General features: G+C 44.5%; 1 protein-coding gene across 1 annotated transcript in view; it reads left to right on the forward strand.

Annotated features, from left to right (window-relative positions):
* Positions 1–9,259: 9,259 nt before the first annotated feature.
* Positions 9,260–14,908, forward strand: part of LOC119011649 (leucine-rich repeat and immunoglobulin-like domain-containing nogo receptor-interacting protein 3) — a 40,544-nt gene continuing 34,895 nt past the window's right edge. Inside the window, exon 1 of the mRNA XM_037084959.1 lies at positions 9,260–9,872. The gene's annotated coding sequence lies outside the window, so the exon portion shown is untranslated. The remainder of the gene's footprint in view (positions 9,873–14,908) is intronic.

Genomic DNA, 14,908 nt, shown 5'->3' on the forward strand with positions numbered 1-14,908 from the left:
GTCATGTGCAGCCTCAATCTGGTATATGTCAAAAAAACTGATATATATTCTGATATATATCTGATATATATTCTCCTTGTCCTGTGATAATACCTTTCATGCTCGGGCACAGCTTTTTATGCCTGTATTTCTTCTTTATGCCCTTTAATGATAATGATTAACACAGGAAGAGAGGACAAGAAGACCACATGTAACAAAGGCCCACGTCTTTGACCACCAGGCACCCAGCGGCAGCGATAAACCTTGGTTGTATCGCACTGTGCAGAGAGTACACAAAGAATCTAATAAATCCAACAGGTCAATTAACAAAGTAACCTACAGACCAAAGAAATCCTCACGTATGCGTATGAGAAGTCCTTGATGTGTCTCAGAATAATAGCACATTTTAAGTCAGTGACAACTGAACAAACCTCATCTGTTAATGGAGACCTTGGGATATTGACAAAAAATCCAAAGGTAAGTAAATACTGAGTGTAGAAGGTTTTATTGACTCCACGTTACAACACATGGTAAAAGTGGCCTTGAGTGTGCCAGTTTGTTCAACATTTCCTCACAACCGTCGCAGAAAATCAGCGACGGCTGAAGTGGACATACGTGTGGTTAACACTGTGGAAAGGTCACCTGACTTCCTCCTTTGCTCCTGTCACAAGCTGTGCGGCCACTAGAGGTCTCTGCTTAACAACGAACATAGAAACTGGTAACCATAAGCAGCTTGCAAAGACGCTGTATACAGTCATGTTTACTGGGCAGGATGGTCCAGCAGACATTTCTACATTAGTTTCACGAGTAGTTTTAGTCGTTCTTTGTATCTCACAGTTTTCAGCACTTATCCACCTGGCTGTAACAACACTTAATGGTTTCTTACCAGCTCACACATTCATTTGTTTGTCACGACTCCAATCTGTTCTCATAAAGAATCATGCTTTTCTCCATATAATAGAGAGTAAATTTCCCCGGGAGCAGACGGCGGCGTTAGGAGCCCAGCGGGAGATATAAATCACAAGTTACAGTTTTTTTGTTGTTGTTTTTTTTTGACTCAGCACCTGGACAAGATGTTTTTTCACACAGGGTTGGTTGAAGCAGAACACTTGCCTGCGCGCGGTGCTCGCAAACATGTTCTGACTCGCAGGCTGTTCAAAAACGAAGTCGTGAACCTGTTCAGTGGCCCACAGAGGTGAGTGAGGTACCAGTGCTGTGAGTACAGATTAAGTTAAAGATGTCTTCCAGTGGGAAACTGCTGTCTCTGGTTTTGAACTGCACAGTGGAGGCTATGTTTCTTTTGCTGATTAGTAAGAATCTGATGGCACTTTTGGATTAAAATGAGTACAGGTGAAGTGTTTAGGACCTTGTAGAACCTACTTAACAACGCTCATTTCACCCAAGCCCTCTATTTGTCCATACTGGGCTACTGTAGAAACATGGTGGAACTTATTAACGGAAAGAGGACATATAAAAGGCTCATTCTCAGTTAACGAACACACGGCAGTTCTTAGTTTTAGGTGATTCTGCACAAATTAAAAGCATGATTATGAATATTGTGTTCATTTCTGCCATCAATTTGGACTTTTAAATAAAATGGCAAGAAGTAAGTCAAATAGAAAGGGAAAACAGCACCCTGTAATGTCAATCTGCCACCACTGTCGAATATCTCGATTCAAAGTATGCTGGACATCACACATCATTGTCTTCAGGTAATAACCTGAGCCGAACACGAGAGATAACCGGCCTCTGTCCACCCTTGGGCCACCTGCGCCAAAGATTAGTCCATCAAAAACCACATTTCTGAGTCCCATCTCCTCTCACCTGAGCAGACTTCCTTATCACCATTTAGGCATCTTTTCTCTCACCCAGCCTCAGATGTCCTCCTTCTCCCAGTCCCCCCCCACCGTTCCCACTTTCCACCCGACTCACGTCCCATTTGCTCCCCCGTTCCCCTCCTACTCTCCTCCTTTTTTTCTGTCTTTTATCTCCCTTTTTCCTCGTTCACGCCGTATTATACCTTTTTTATATATCCTCTACGTGTCTATCGTCCATCTCCCAGTCTCAGCCTGCTCCCAGTCGCCTATTTCTTTTCTTATCCTTCAATTTCACTGTTGCTCTTTCGACACCCCCACCTACCCTTCCTCCACCACCCCCAACCCTCCACATCCTTCCCCTGCTCACCACCCTGCTCACGTCCAGGTCTGTTTCCACTGATAAGACTCTTGGTAACACACACACACACACACACACAGAGGAAGAGATAACGATGTTGCATTGCCAACATAGTTAGCATCACAGCTAACTGTGATTCCTCTTTCCCCCTAATGACATCACTAATGAATGTGTTGTAAGTGATCTTTCTCCCCGAGCCGCGTGAGAAAGAGAGATGTAGTGAGGGAGAAGGTTGGCAGGAGAGGAAGAAAAGGCTTTTCTTTTCTTTTTTTTTTGGCAAATCCGTTTTGTTTGGGGCTGAACCAAAAAACAAAAAGTTATTACTCGACATGTCATGGCCGGCTCAGGTGGGGGCAGCGGTGAATAAGGCGCTCGTTGTGAGACCAGAGGTTGAACTACAGGGAAGTCGGTTTGTTGTCAGACACAGATGAAGTGTTTCTGTCTGACCCACACAAACGATATATATATATATATATATATATATATATATATATATATATATATATATATATATATACTGTATATATATATATATATATATATATATATATATATATATATATATATATATATATATACACTACAGCTACTGTGTATAGTCTAGATTTAATTTTCTGATTTCAGAGATTCAATCTTGACTCATCTCCCATGTAAGAGATGTTGGACAGCGGCGTCCTTGTTCAGCTGAGGCAGTATGAGGCTGTGAGCTACATCGGTGGAGCTGAACGCACTCAACTCATGGAGACAGATAAAACAAAAGCGAATGACGAAAACTTCTTTCCCCCCTTTGACCGCACGTATGTCAAATTTTGAAGAAAAAACCTGCAAATACAAAACTGGTCTGCTTCAACATATTACTTAGATATTGATTGCATGATGTAATGGATGGAGAGTAATGAAACCATCTGCGTTTATATTGATCACATTGTCTATGAAGGTGCGTGTGATATAGAGGCACTAAGATAAGACGCTCCACTTCACTTAATGTTGAACTCACCATGCAGTGAATAAACTTTTGCCTTAATCATCTTGTAACGTATCCATTATTGCAGCATCATTATAGTGGGCTACGTATTATATTGCATCTCATTGCGTTTCTGGGTGACTCTTAAAACTGATGCATACAACATCCAATATTCACAGATGTTCAAAAGTTAAGTAACAGTGTTCATTTTAAAATTGTCATTGTAGTGCTGTAATAACGCTGGAGATATCTGCTGTAGAACGAGCTCTGTACAGGACGAGGACTAGACATAAACAAAAGAGACGATTACAGCAACCGACAAGATGATTTCAGTGTTTACATGACAGAATCTGAACCTATTCTCAATCAGAAATTGCTGAAAGCTCTTACTGACCCTTTAATATCACACGTATACAGAGTGCCACGTCCTCGGTATAGAGTTACCTGCGGGTTCACAGCTCAGGTCACATGAGAAGCGGGCGGTATTTTTGTGAGTGTGACCGCGGTCAGAGTCGTCATTCCACTCGGCTCTCTGCCGTCTGACTTTTTTCTCAACAGGCTGAAATGCACAGAGAAGTTGCCGAACACAACAGTAATGAACAAGGCTGTGATTAGTCTGCCGAACACTGACAGAGAGGGTGTGGGCTGGAGGAGAAAGAAAGCCATCCGTAATGTATGCATGTTTAAATCAGATTTCCCGTTTCATCGCTGAGTAGTTGCTCTTATTATGGAATCGATTTGCATATATTTTGGCACTTGAGCAGGAGACTACAGTGAAAGGTAAGTGTGAGCATGAATCATTCCCCTGATTGAAATAAAATCTTGTTGATTTAAAAAAAAAAACAAAAAAAAACAAAACAGACTCAGTCGCTTCATTTATCATTTTCATATATTTGCTTCTCTAATGAATAAATTGGATTCTTGATGAAACCATTAAGCAGTTGTTCCACATTCAGCTCCCTTAAAGCGGGCTGATTTGCACCGGAGGGACGTTCCTGCTGTATTCCATCTGTTACATCTGATACATTAATGTCTGACCCACGTCCCACATACGCTCACAACTCAAATGTCATCCCATTCTGTCCTAAATGTCAGTGCAAATGAAAGTCCTCCCGAAAAGTGAGGCTTATGGAAAAAAGGAGACTGTCACTTGGCTGCCATGTGTGACCCAACGCTGGTATCAAACTCTTACATGTGCAGCCGTAATCTTCACTGGGTGCGCACGCTGTGAAGGCATCTGCACATCCACCAGGATATCTTCGCCTTCCTTCAAGTTGGAGCCACGAAACAAATAAAAGAATTCTCTGCGGACCTGGGCGACATAAATTATTTTATCGACCTTGAAGCAGAAGGTGCGGTCGCAGGAAGATCGGGGATTTCAGAACAATTTGTGTGAATGAACAGATGCATCCGTCTCGTTAAAGAGCCGAGACAAAAGTGCATTTATTAAATTTAAGAATGTGGTTTACCGAGGAAGTTATGCTCGTGATTTGTTTGTTCCTTCGGTACTTCATTAATCATGTGCTGTCAGTGGAAGGGTTGTTCATAAAGTAAGCAGCAGAGGGAAAACACCACCTGCTCCTCCGGTGTTCCAGTCAGATGGCATCCCATCAATAACACTAAAATAATTCAGAAATATTAAAAAATAAAAACGGCACGGCTGACAAATGTTGCAGCAACTGATGCATCAGGCTCTCTTATCTGTTTAGGAGCGCATAAATACTTAACCAACACCTACTTTCTTATCTCCAGGTGAGAAAGTTAAAGCAGCTACAAGGAACTTTTGTTTTTGCATTTATTCTGGCGCCCCCTGTGGACAAAAGCAGAATAGCACCATCGCCTGAGGTCCAAAGATCTTTGCACATGTAGGTTTTTTTTTTGAAGTAAGTAAAAGAAAGACGCAGAAAGTGTTTGTTTTATATTATTTTTCTTTTTAAAACCCTTCTGTTTGCAGGATGCAAAGTGATGATGTTATCCATGTATTTGTGGCTGTCTAAGATAATGACGATAATTATAATATAGCTAGTCATGTCGCTGATGGTCTTGTTTGATAACGCAGGTCATAGATGCATCAGTACTAAAATGAGCCCATCTAATAACCAGCAAAAAGCTCCTTGTATTTTTGAATTTTGCTTCCTCAACTGGGCAACAACAGGCCAGACACGCACCGTTCATTCAAAGCACAGCGGTGTCACTGTCATCAGATAAGAGCAGCCCTGATCCGACTGGGTCGCGACTGCCGCCGCCGCAGTGGATTTATCCATCGATAAAACACCTCTAATTGATAAACGTGTTTGTGTGCCACTCACTTCTTCCCGTCTCTCATTTAAAGGCAGGGGAGGCTCACTGATCCTTCCTGCTGCTCATGAATCAAAGTATTAAATCTTATCAGCATGAACACAAATCTAACTGAACGGTTCGATCGTTGGTCTGGAGCAGGATTAGACAGGGAAAAAATCATGATTTTAAATTAACTTATTATCCTTGACTTTAAGCAAGCTAACCCAGTTTGAGAGGTGTTTTGTTGTCGTACCAGAATAGTAAAGTATAAATATATAACAAAGTTTCTGGTAATTTCCGACATTCAGAATCGACCTAGGTTTCTCTTAGCACTGCAGTCACTGATGCTAACTTTGAGTCATGGTTGTAAATACAGTTCAAATTGTTGACTGGCTGCTTATTAAGCCACAGTATTTTGTGTCTAAAAGCGTTAAATACAGAGTAGGCTAAATGTGCGTACAGAAACTAATTGTTTCTGCTGTTTATTCATAAGTAAAAGTAAAGAAACATTTGTATCAATGAATCATTAAGTATGACAGTCTGATTTAAAGATACCAGGAGATATTTCTGACATTCACAACATGTCAGTTTTAACTGGAGTTGAGTTAGTACCATGTTATTTGCGTGAAGGAAAACTTTACTGGGTAGAGGACTTAACAACTCCCAAGTAAATCCAAACCACTTCTTCTGGTTTAAGCGCTGCGCGATGCAGATACGGATATTTTAGTAATATCCTTATGTACGACTACGACTATGTATAGTTGGGGAGTATTTCACTTTTGGGACCCAGTGTACTCTTTGTTCCTGCTTAGAGCCAGGTCAGTATTATTGTAAGGTTAATGTAATGAAACGTATCCAAGCTGCCAACAAAGACAACTGGCAGGAGCGAAGAGGTCAGAGTCACACAGTGCAGTTTATTTAAGGCCATCGTGAATTGAGTACAAAGAGCTTGTGAGAAAACAGTCACCGTAATGGGAAAAAATGAAATATAATAAAGAACAATGAGTAATGACTGCACTGGATTACGATGAGGAGAGCAGGGAAAGCACATGTGGTAATAATAAAATGAATGATGGCTGGGTTCCATTTAGCTGCTTCAGTTTCAGGGTCCTGGTATTACTCACGCTGGCTCCCTTTAATAGAACAGAGCCGTCATTAATATTAACACCTGCCCGCTGTTTGTCAGGACTGAGATGAAATCAGAGCATTTAGACATATTTTAGTAACGTGCGAGTGGAGCGGAGGAGTGTCCGGGTGTTAATATCGAGTCCCTATTGTAGCGAGAGAGGAAAGATTCACAGGTGTGTGTTTGAAACCGTGCGGACGCTCAGATGAAAACCACGTGATGTCGTACGGACGGGTCAGAGCGGTGGGTGTCTGCTGGACTTGGTCTTCACCAGGCGTTGTGACGTGACCGACCCCTGGCCCTCAGGGTCGCAGGCCAGACTTCTCCTTTCCTGCGATGAGCTGTTAACTGACCTCGGGGGCAGTCAGTCGGGCTAGAAGAGTGTGTTTCCTCCGTGTGTGTCTCCGTGTGTGTGTTTGGACCTCGGCAGCCTGTGATCTGATTTACCCTGACAAGGCAACAGGACCGAACAATAAAAATGTCTATTTTCTCTCTCTCTCTCTCTCTCTCTCTCTCGTTTGCTCCCTCTCTCCCTGTGTGCTCCAGGCAGAATGGGGGAGGTGATTAAACAGAACAAACCTACTGGAGGAATGACATCCCCAAAGAGCAATTTCTGGATCCTTAATCCCCTTTTTTGTATGTCACACTCACGAGTACTACGTCAGGAGCGGTGTGATGCCGTTTGGTTCAGGATGCTGCAGCGAGGCTACCCCACAAGACTCCAGAGCTGAATGAATGTAACCGAAATGTTTGCACTTCTGGATCGATAGCCGGCGCTTGTCGCAGGATTTTGTATGATTTTTAATTGATCTCCTTTCAGGCTCCCATCGGGTTGATGCTTCCTCTTCATCTGAATCACATTTTCACTGTTTCTGCTCATTCCTCAGTCCCCATTTTCTTCCCCATCTCACGTATTGTCATTATATTCAGGTCACAGAGCCGAGCTTCTGTTTTTTTTTTTTTTTTTCTGAGAGCTAAATCCTTGGAAATCATTGATAAACCCTAAAGGTTTCAAGTTCAACAGCACTTACTGCTGTTCTGAAGGTATTTCCACAATCCTCAAAGACGTTTCCAAACGTTGGGATGAAAGAATACTTCCTCTGTGGCACAGTTTAACCGCTTCCCAGAATGCAAAATAAGAAACATTATTTCTGTGTCAATGCACCTTAAATCAACATCGATACAGACAAATACATGTAACATTGATGCAGGAGACTTTTTTCTTCTCCTTATTGACGGAAGATGAATGTATTCTTCTCTTAGAGTCTGCTGGTCCGTCTGTACTTTGCTTTGGACCTGATTGAAATATCTCAACACATAATAAATTTATTACCGTTAAAATGACATCCGTGACTTATCACTTTATGACTTTTCATCTAGTGCCACCGTGACATTAACATTTGCAGATGAAATGCTGAAATGTGTGAACAACTACTGGATGGATTACTATAAAATGTAGTACACACAGTCATGTCTCCCTCGGGATGAACTCCTCTTCTATAGAGTCACGTCAAGCTTTTAATTTAACTTCTTTACCTACGAAACTAATGACATCATTATTCAGCTACACTTCATGTTCAGCGTTTCCTCATATTTGGGCCATTTTTCACAAAAATACAAACCAGAATATTTGATTACCTTTTGGTTCTGTTAGCATTCAACAACTTCATAGCTAACATTACTGTCTGGTGATGTTAAGCTGTAATATATCTACACATATGTTGGACTAATTTATTTAAGCCTGGAAGTGAAACACACGTTGGGACGTGGTTCAGTGCTAACTTTAGCGAATGGGTAATCAAATAATGGTTTTGGGCCGAATTCCCTCCTCATTTTCGTTGTCAGATAACATTTCAGTTGCCCTGAGCACAATGTCAAAGAAAAATGTCCACTGTGTCAATAGGGTCAATTGCCTGTGGCCCCACTTTGGACACAGCCCACCAACAAAAGGCTCTAAAGACAGCCGGGCTTGGGCCAATGTCTCCAGCTGTCCACGTGTTAAACCAGTCAATCCTCATGTCTGCCACCAGGTCAGAGTATCAGGTGTTTCCTGGTCTGCCTCTTTTCCTTTTTTTTTTTTTTCCTGGATTCCACATCTTGCGGTTCATGTTGCAACCTTACACACAGTGTCGCCAGTCCAACATTTGGATCTTCTGCACTGCAGGATCTGTCTCCTGGTCGCTGATAATAACTGGCCAGCGGATTCGAGGCAGTTGTTGGTAAATGTCTGAATTGTATTCGTGTCACTTGTTCTCCAGTTCTCTGCTCCGTACAGCAAAACACAAATGATCTCTAGGATTTTGTTTACTGCTAGAAGGATGGATGCTAAATAGCAGCATATCAGCGTTAAGCTGGGATAATAGCAGTATTTTTAGAATTTGATTTGTTAAATTATATATTCAGAAATTGTTTTTTAATTTAATGTAATCTCAACATTCCTTGGGTTTGTGTTGTGTAGATCACTCCATGACTTGTTTTTTTAAAATCACCGTATTCGCTGTCCTCTTTCTTTCCGCTTCCTGAATCTCTGCTCTCGGTCTCTTCGCTTTTCTTCCCGCCTGGCTGTTTAGCGAGACTCCCTAAGCCGAACGCCCTGCAGCACACAGAAATTGTGAATCCAAACAGCTGGAGCAGCAGCAGATAGACACTGACTGAGAAAAAAAAAAGGGGAGGGGAGGGAGAGAGAGAGCAGAGAGAGAGAGAGTGGGGGAGAGAGAGAGCAGAGAGATGAAAAGCATGCCAAGCGAGAGAGAGGCGCTCATACTGAAGGAGGCAGAGGCAACAGCTACAGCAACAGCACGCTCCTTCTCCATCCTCCCTCTCCGTTATTTTCCTCATAATCTCACATCCACGCCGGGTGGAGGGGGGGAGATGGAGGGCGCCCTGACCCGCTGAGGGAGCACTGTCTGAAGGAGAAGAAGAGAATCTTACATGAGCCCCCACCTCCTCCAGTGAACGACCGGATCATTTTGCTTTTCTTTTCTTTTCTTTTCTTTTTTTTTTTTTTTTTCCTGGGACAATAAACCAACAAGGAGTGAAAGGGAGGTGTGTACACGGGAGGCTGTCGGCGGGGAAAGGGAGGGTGGGCGAAGGCGAGAAAAAGAGGGGGATGAGTGGCAGGTTTGGTACAGCTGCTGATGCCAGGGTGTCAGAGTGAGACGGAGACAGACTGAGGGCGACCCGAGGAGGAAGAGGAGGAGGAGGAGGAGGTGGAGAGGGAGGAGGAGGAGCGGCACGTGTGGAACAGTGTCTGCAACTTGTGGACCCAGAGGAGAGAGGAAAAATAGATTCACATACGCACACAGCTGGACAGATGAGGAGGCATCAGGGACCACACTTCAGTCCTGGGTACGTCCACTTCACACTGCACACACTCTCACACAGATGTACAATGTGTATTTAATCCTCAGTGGCTGATGTGTTTTTATTTGTACCAATAGGGTGCAGAAACACTTGAAACGTACAGTGCATGTTCGCAGATCTCAACGGTTTGACGACTACCCACACTGACAGGTCTCCCTACTTGCCCTCAGATACTTGCAGCAGAGGAGAGAGAACGAGGAGGAGAGATTTTATATGTGTGTGTGTGTGTGTGTGTGTGTGTGTGTGTGTGTGTGTGTCTCAGCCTGGTCATGCTTTTCTCACCATCCACGTCCTCTTGTAACATTATTGCACACCGCCAGCGACATTTCATAATGGCTTTCGTGAGCTGTCAGAGTGAGGCATGTAAATAAAACCTGCGCTGCTGGAATGTTGTCATGTTCCACGTCGCCGGACAAATTGAACCATCAACATCGCTCTCGTCCGAACACTTGTTTTCCTGGCTGCTACATCGACTCCCGACTTGTCTTGTGTTGCAGCTGTAAATCGTGAACATTAAAACAATCTGAAGGTGGGGGGGAAACTTGCGTGGCGACCGTGAGAAGCTGAACACTTGTTTGTGCCCCTTCGGTCCGAGACATGTATAGCTCTGCTTACCCCCGTGCTGCACTGCCATGTGTGGTAACCTGACATGTGTGGCCATGTGTTATGTCACGTTATGGCAGAGTGCATATGGCTTCTGACAGCAGGTTTGCATGAGGTGCAGCAGCCAAGCCTTCCTCTTTCTCCACCATCTTCCTCCTTTTCTCCGTTTCCAATTATAGCCTGTCACCTCGCTCCCTTTCCTCCTGATCGTATCTCCTGTTTCATTCTCTTGCTAAGCAATTACCTTTACCTGACTCTGCCCCTCTGGACAGCATGGCTGGTTAGTTTCCTGTCTGCCCTCTCAACAATCAAAGTGAGCAATGGGCGGGGAATTCATGGCCATTTTACTACAGTCGCCTGATCCTTCAGCAAAGAGCAACCTCAGTGGAGCCCGAACAGAGCAGCCGATATGTAAATCGGAAATGGCTGTGGGGGCTTCTCAGCGTACTGAAGAATTATGCCTCTGATCATGCAATCAGCTCATTATTTCCTGCGCCTCATTAACTTGTTTGGGTTTCTAACTTTATCGCTGTTCACAGTCTCGGCGACTCGAAAACAAGAGCTCAGCCCACAGAGCTGGCGGGCAGATTGCTCCCAACGTACGGGCGAACTCGCTGTCTGTGTCTGAGAGACGAAACCCTCGCCAGAGAAAGCTGAAGCCTCCCGATCACAACCTCTCCTCCCCACAGAGTCCTGGTCCAGCTATCACTCCCTGTATCTTACCCCTCATCCTTAAAGCTGGTGGTGATCCTACCGTGTAACCTCTTTATTACAACGGTACGACTCCCACAGACACACTCACATTTACATAATAACATGCACACACTCCCACCACCAGCATAACCCTTTTAGCACAGAAGTGTGACAGCTACCTGAAGCGTAGCATCACTGTCCGTTCTGCTGCCAGGCTTGTAAAATAGTTGCGAAGAGACAGCCGTGGAGTCAGAGACTGAAAATAAGACATTGTAGGATCACTGAGGAAGAAGGATAACAAGGAAGAGGACGTAATTAACCGAGAGGGGAAGATGGGAATAGTGACGTAAGATTAAATAAAAAGAAGATTGAGGTGATAATGGAAGGAGGCGATGAGTCAAAAGGGATGGATGGGACGGAGGTGATAGAACATGTGGGGGGAAGATGTTTGGCCTCCGCGTTGACAGCTGCTGATTGCTGATGTCTTTTTCCAGCGGATGGACGCAGCGGCGAAGTGATGAGCTTTCAGCCACCCGTGAGGAGAGAAGATGAAGAGAGAGACAGGGAGAGGTAGAGTCATAGATCAGCACAGGAAGCAGAGGGGTGTTTGATTTCTGTATGAAAGTTTGTGCTGCACCGCTTAGGAAAATCATTTCTGCTCATTACAGGTCGTATTCCTGTGATTCCGGTCATCAGTGTTATGGGTTCTTACCAGAGACCTTGGCGTCATTTACACTGAAAAGTCTGAAGAGGCACGATACAGTACCGACAGTAGAGTAGCTAGATTATCTTAATTTTGAGGTTTTAACCATTTATTGCGACAATATGCCTTTCATTTCAGTACAGTGGTGTGGTCTCTGGTGTTGAACAAATCATCATCCTTTGACGAAGTACTTGCAGGTGTGGTTTAGTCGTGACGACATGCAAGAGACGCGAGTGATGCTCGAACACCAACGGCTGCTCCTCGAGAGGTTTGTGTAGCTGCTTCATCAGATCCGATGAGTATATTATATTGAACTAAGAGCAAAGAATGGAAGGTGGACGAGAAGTTTTCGCTCTTCTCTTGACTTGGCTTCGGTCAGAGCAAACAGGCCCTCCTGCTGTTGACCTGATTGGTTGAAGTTGGCCCGTGGTAGACGCTGAAAGACGGATGGTTCGTCCAATCCCCTACCAAGTATATTTTTAAGGTGCCTGCCCTTTTCTAAACAGTTTTCTAGGAGCGACTTCTCAGATGGTTCTGTGTAACGAACCATTTGTCGTGTCATGTCATGTGCATCAATCGTCCTCCAGGTCAGTTTCGTCCATTTGATAGCCTTGTTTCGAGTTACAGCCGGTGAAATAACTCTCATAAACAGACTTAAAAACACACTTTGCGCTCAAGCTCGTTTAAAGTATACGTGTGGGAAACACTGGACTGTGTACTTCCTGTATAGCACAAAAACATTAGCCGTACACAGTTTGCGACTAGCTGGTGAACATTTTGCAGCGGTCAGCAGCTGCAGAGCCAGATATTTCCCTCCTGAGTTGGTGGAGGTGAGCAAATATTGCATTCATCTGGCGGCGAACAGAAATGAATGATAACGATTGTCAGCTGGATGTGAAAATACACAACAACCAGCCTTGTGAAACGTCGAGTAATTAATTCAGGCTCAAAGAAACATTCAATGCCACACACAAATGTTTATATGTATCTGAGTGTTACCTTATTTGACTGTATGAGCAACATGTGACCCATCAAATGAGCTCAAAGGTCTCTATAACCTTGGAAACTGTTCAAGTTCAAGTCTGCTGCTGTCTCAAGTGCACAAAATCACCTACATATATTACATTTATTCAGAACGTGTATGATCATCTGAGCGCTCCTCATTCTTGCCCGGTCTGAATTCTTGTGTGCTGTTTTATTAAAACCGAGAGGCAACGGCGGTCAAAGCTGTGGAAAATAAGAAGCGCGTTTTATGAAACCAGAGATTCCCCCTTTGGGGCTTTAAACCGTCGGCGCAGTGAGGAGTTCAGGAGACATGGGAGTTTGTGAAGCGCTCCGGGTCGAGCTTCAGGGAGGCAAAATGTGAGTGTGATGTTTCTGCTGGAGGAGACAGTGTGAGAGGAGAGAAGGAGCTACGATGGGCTGTGTGGTGAGAGGATTTGATTGGGAAGGTGACCGGAGGTATGTGGGCGTGCTGAAGGAGCTTTTGATCTCAGTGTGTGCAGTGTGTGTGTGTGTGTGTGTGTGTGTGTGTGTGTGTGCAGTGTGTGTGTGCGTGGATGATGGTTGACCTTGAAAAATGCACCTTGGGTTGTTAAGGATGTCCTGTTCGGGGGGGTTGCCACGATTAGATTGCCTGATGGTGATTGAGGTGCTCGGATGGACAAGGGCACGACGCCCACAGCCATCTACACACAGTACATACACAACTCAATGTTAATACACACACTCAATAAAACGCCAGTCTTTAATAAAGCGTGGAGTTACAGACCAGAGCTTTGTCGTTGCGTCAGAGGCTGAATTTAATGGTGTTGCTTCCAGTACCGTTCGGCTAAAACAGCACGAGCGAGTGTGTAATATCGCTGCCGCGTGCGTTCATGTGTCCACAGAGGTTATCAAAGGCTTATAAGATGCCGGCCGCCGGTCTTGTTGCACATGTGCGTCGTAAAATAAAGGGCGCGATCCCAGTCAATAATAGACGAGTGCGCCTCTATCTCAGGGCAAACAACCAGCGGGTGAGAACTCCTCCGCAGTCTCGGCCTCCTCCGCCGCTCTACTACGACCTCCCGGCCTCCTCACCACCTCCTCCACCTCTCGCTCTCTCTCTCTCTCGATAAATTATTCTGTCTCACACTTTCCCCGTTTTCCTCATCCTGGCCTTTCACTTTCCATTTGGCTTGCTTTAATTTACTTTACCCGGCCGTGTTTCCTCAGATGTGACCCCCCCCGCCTGTTGTTCATTCCTCCGCTCGCGGTGTCGGTCCTTCTGCTTCACTTCCCGTCTCGCTCTCTGTCTCAGCTGCCTGCGTCTGATAGGACTAACACTCATAATGAATAAGCGTTTAGCTTTGCCTCATTATTGAGTCTGGCGCAGTCATCCCTGGAGTCGTTCTCTCAATCTCTTCAAAATAAACTCTCAAATTGAATTCTGCCATGATTGAATCTCTTCCTTTTTAAATGGCTAAAAATCTTACCTGCTGATGGATACAAAGTCCTTGAAGGTTTGTCCGTCCCATTTTCCTGTTTTGAGGGTTCGTCGTCACTGTGACCACAGACCGCTCCGCCGGGTATGGATTCATTTAGAAGTCATAAAAACAGTCTTGAGCGACTGGATTTGAAGGGGCTTCTCCGTCAAATGCAAACATGAGAACGTGTCATATTTAATTGCTCACAGACACTCTGTTTGCCTTCCTGCTTCTGCGACACCTCACTTCATCCTAATAAGGTTTCTCGGTCAACAGCAGGAAGCAGAAAAATAAACAGTCCGAAACAAACTGCAGTTAATGTTACACTCCGCCGACGGCCGTTATTATCGGGCTGCCTTCACGAAGCAGCGTGAACAAGAGTAAAAGTCGCGGAGAGACACCGGCTGAGTGAAAAATGCAGTTTGGTTCTTCCGATGGGCGAATTAGAGCAGGCAGTTTACTGTCCTGTAAGCTCGGCCTTGAACAGGCGCTGCTGTACCGTCGCAAACTCAAAGTCTCAGTCAGTAAAAAGTAGAGTCACTCTATCTCAGGCCGGA

This window comes from Acanthopagrus latus, chromosome 21 (assembly GCF_904848185.1).
Source record: "Acanthopagrus latus isolate v.2019 chromosome 21, fAcaLat1.1, whole genome shotgun sequence".
NCBI classification, from domain to species: Eukaryota; Metazoa; Chordata; class Actinopteri; order Spariformes; family Sparidae; genus Acanthopagrus; species Acanthopagrus latus.